Source organism: Thamnophis elegans, chromosome 15 (assembly GCF_009769535.1).
Source record: "Thamnophis elegans isolate rThaEle1 chromosome 15, rThaEle1.pri, whole genome shotgun sequence".
In the NCBI taxonomy this organism is placed as follows: domain Eukaryota; kingdom Metazoa; phylum Chordata; class Lepidosauria; order Squamata; family Colubridae; genus Thamnophis; species Thamnophis elegans.
In genome coordinates, this window is record NC_045555.1 from 4886545 (window position 1) to 4890978 (window position 4434).

The following is a 4434-nucleotide window of genomic DNA, read 5'->3' on the forward strand; positions in this document are numbered from 1 at the left end:
TTCTTCTTCCTCCTCCTTCCCCTTCCTCCTCCTCCTCCTCTTCTCCTTCTGCCCCTCCTCCTTCTTCCCCTTCCTCCTCCTTCTCCTCTTCCCCCTTTCCTCCTCCTTCTGCTTCCCCTTCCTCTTCCTTCCCCTTCCTCCTCTCCTCTTCCTCTTCTTCTCTTCCTCCCTCTTCTCTTCTTCCCCTCCTCTTCTCCTCCCCTCCTACTTGCCCTTCCTCTTTGTTCTCCTTCCTCTTCCTCCTCTTCCTCTCCTCCTCCTCCTCTTCCTCCTCCTCCTCTTCTTCTTCTTCTCCTCCTCCTCTTCTCCTCCCCTCCTACTTCCCCTACCTCCCTCTTCTCTCGGCTGCCTCCTCTTCTCCTCCCCTCCTTCCTCCCCTTTCTCCTCCTTCTCCTCTCCTCCTCCTCCTCCTCTTTTTCTCCTTATCCCTTCTCCTCCTTCTTCTTTCCCTTCCTCTTCCTCCTCTCCTCTTCCTCTTTTTCTTCTCCTCTTCCTCCCTCTTCTCTTCTCCTCCTCCTCTTCTCCTCCCCTCCTACTTCCCCTTCCTCTTTTTTCTCCTTCCTCCTCCTCTTCCTCTTCTCCTCCTCCTCTTCTCCTCCCCACCTTCTTCCCCTTCCTCTCTGTTCTCCTTCCTCTTCCTCCTCCTCTTCCTCTTCTTCTCCTCCTCTTCTCCTCCCTCTTCTTCCTCTTCCTCCTCCTCCTCCTCCTCCTCCTCCTCCTCCTCCTCCTCCAAATAAAAACGGGACCCACCCAGTTATCCAAGAATGACTTTTAAACCAGGGACCAACTTCATCCCTTTTGCCGAGTTTATGCAACTTCAAGCTAAAGCTTTGGAAGGAGCCAGGCTGCCTTCTCAACTGGACTTTTTCTTTCCTTTCTTTTAAAACAAAAGCAAAAAGCAGCAGGACGGTGACGGCCACCAAAAGTGCTTTTTCCCAAGCTGGTTAAGCGTGCTTCCTGAAGGCCACCCCCGGGGACTCTCCTCTGGAGCAGGCCATCCACATAAGGGGGAAAAGAGAATTGGTGGGGGGGTTGAAACAGAGGGGTGTGGGTGTGTATGTGTGGGTGTTTTTTTTTTTAAAGCTGGGGATTATGTTCAATTAAGAAGCCCCACTTGGTCCAGTGGAGAGGAGGGTCAGGGCCAAACAATGCCTTGTTGACATCCCTCGAAGAAGGGAATCATGAAGTGGGAAAAGTGGGGTGGGGGCTGTTTGAAAGAGTTCCCCCTTATCCAAAGGGCCTCTGAACTCTTCTTCCTCTCCCTCCTCTTCCTCCTCCTTTCCTCCTCCTCCCCTCATCTCCTCCACCTCCTCTCCTTCCTCCTCTTCTTCCTCCTCCTCCTCTCTCCCTCCTCCTCTTCCACATCCTCTCCCTCTTCTTCCTCTTCCACCTCCTCTCTCTCTCTCCTCTTTCTCCTCCCCCTTACTCCTCCTCCTGCTCTTCTCCCTCTTCCTCTTCTTCCTCTTACTCTCTCTCCTCCGCCTCCCTTCCTCCGCCTCCTCTACCGCCTGTTCCTCTTCCCCTTATTTTTCTTCTTCCTCTTCCACTCTCTCTCCTCCTCCTCCCTTCCTCCTCCTCCTCCACCATCTCTTCTTCCTCCTCCACTTTCTCTCCTCCTCCACTTCCTCTCCTTCATCTTCCTCCTTCTCTCTCTCCTTCTCCTCCACCTCCTCTCCCTCTTTTTCTTCCTCCTCCTCTCTCTCTCCTCCTCTTCTTCCTCATCCCTTCCTCCTCCTCCACCTCCTCTCCCTCTTCCTTGACCCCCTGCTCTCTCTTTCCTCCTCCTCCACCACCTCCTCCTCTCCCTCTTCCTTCCTCTTCCTCCTCCACTTTCTCTCCTCCTCCACTTCCTCTTCTTTATCTTCCTCCTTCTCTCTCTCCTCCTCCTCCACCTCCTTTCCCTCTTCTTCTTCTTCTTCTTCCTCCTCCTCTCTCTCCACCACCTCCTCCTCCTCCTCTCCCTCTTCTTCCTCCTCCTCCTCTCTCTCCTCCTCTTCCTCCCCTCGTCCCCTCCTCCTCTTCCACATCCTCTCCTTCTTCTTCCTTCCTCTTCCTCCTCCTCTCTCTCCTCCTCCTCCTCCCCTTGTCCCCTCTTCCACCACCTCCTCCTCTCCCTCTTCCTTCCTCTTCCTCCTCCTCCTCCTCTCTCTCTGTCATCCTCCTCTTCCTCCTTCTCCCTTCCTCCTCCTCATCCCCCACTCCTCCTCCTCTTCTGCTTTCCATCAAGCGCATCCTTAGAAACTTTGTCCTCCAAACCCCCCACCCTTTGGTGCACTGGGACAAAGAAGCAGCCAAGAGATGAGGAGTTGGGCTAAAGGACTTGGGGGGGGGGGGCGCAGAAGAAGAATACTTTTTTTCCGGGGGGGGGGGCAGTGGGATTGCATTAATCCTCCTCTTTAGTCCTCCTGTGACATCATTATCTCACATTAGCCACTCTCTTGCTACAGTAATTGGGAAGTCCTGGATGACCCTTTCATTCTCCGGGGTGGGGTGGGGGCTTTTTCACCTTCTTTTTATGCCACCGGCCTTTCTTCCTCCTTCCCCCCACCTTCTTCTCTTCTCCCCCCCCCCCAACTTCGACTCCAGTCCTTCTTAAGATGCCAACATGGGGGGAAGGGGGAAGGGCCATGTGGAGGGGCTTCGAAGAGGGGGAGGGAAGAGAGAAAGGAGGGAAAGAGACGTATTTCTCAGGCCTTCCCCTGCCAGAACCAAAGCTCGACCTTTGACCTCCAGAGGTTCCCAGAGGCTGTGCTCTTAGGGTGCCCCTCGCCCAGCTTTGCCTTTCAGGGATCCCCTGAAGAACTCAGTCGGGGAGGGGGGCCAGCCAGCTGTTCCCTCTCTTGATAAAAGTGATGAGATATAGAGCATAAGGCCTCTTTCTTTCTTTTTCTTTCTTTCTTTCTTTCTTTCTCTCCTTCTCTCTTCCTTCCTCCTTCCTTCTTTTCCTTCCTTCCTTTCTTTTTCTTTTTCTTTCTCTCTTTCTTTCTCATCTGCTTTTCTTCCTCTTTTTATGTTCTTTTCTTTCTTTCTTTCTTTCTCTTTCTTTTTCCTTCCCTCCTTCTCTTCCTTCCTCTTTCCTTCCTTTCCTTCCTCTTTCCTTTCTTCCTTCCTTCCTTTCTCTCTCTTCCTTCCTTCCTTCCTCCTTTCTCCTTTTCGTTCCTTCCTTTCTTTTTCTGTTTCTTTCTCTCTTTCTTTCTTATCTCTTCTCTTCCTCTTTTTTATGTTCTTTTCTTTCTTTTTTTCCTTCTCTCTCTCTTCCTTCCTCTTTCCTTCCTTTCCTTCCTCTTTCCTTTCTTCCTTCCTTCTTTCCTTCCTTCCTTTCTTTTTCTTTCTCATCTTCTTCTCTTCTGCTTTCTTAGGTTCTTTTCTTTCTTTTGTTTTCTTCTCTCTCTTCCTTCCTCCTTCTCTTTCCTTCCTCTTTCCTTCCTTCCTTTCTTTTTCTTTCTCATCTTCTTCTCTTCATCTCTCTTTCTTATGTTCTTTTCTTTCTTTTTCTTTCTCTCTTCCTTCCTCCTTCCTTCCTTTCCTTCCCCTTTCCTTCCTTCCTGCCTTCCTTGATTTTTCTTTCTCCTTCTTTCTCATCTTCTCTCTTTCTTGTGTTCCTTCCTCTCTCTTTCCTTCCTCCTTCCTTCCCTCCTTTCCTTCTCTCTTTCTCTTTCTTTCTCATGGTCTTCTTCTCTTCCTCCCTCTCCCTCTCTCCCCCTCCCTCCCTCCCTCCCTCCCTCTCCCTTTGCCCCCTTCCTCTTCCTCTTATTTAATGCAATAGGAGGGAATCACTGCAATTGTTAAGTCACTTAACCCAGTTGTTAAGTGAATCCGGCTTCCCCATCAACTTGGCTTGCCGGAAGCCTGCCACCTGATCCCCGGCCACACTGCAAGCGTCACAAGCCCACACCAGTGGCCGAGTGTCCAAATTTTGCACAATAAGATGGACACTACAACTGTTGCAAGGGTGAAAACGGTCATAGGTTGCTTTTTTTCCGGCGCTGCCATCACTTCGAACGGTCACTAAATGAATGGCTGTAAGTTGAGGACGACCTCTAGGTCTTGAGGACTCTGGGATGGAAGGAAGGTTGGGGAGAGTACAACCAGGTGGCGAGTCGGGCTCTGTGTGTTGGTATTACGGGCATCCAAGCTCCCTGGGGCGAGTACCACAATTTTGACATGCCTTGAAATGCCCACCAGCATTCCTAGGGTTGTCTGCGGTGTTGTGTGGCTGTCTGGGAGACGGTGGCTCAGGGGCTAAGACGCCGAGCTTGTCGATCAGAAAGGTCAGCATTTCAGCGGTTCGAATCCCCAGCGCCGCGTAACGGAGGGAGCTCCCGTGACTTGTCCCAGCTTCTGCCAACCTAGCCGTTCAAAAGCACATAAGAAAATGCGAGTAGAAAAATAGGGACCACCTTTGGTGGGAAGGGAACAGCATTTGTGCAGCTT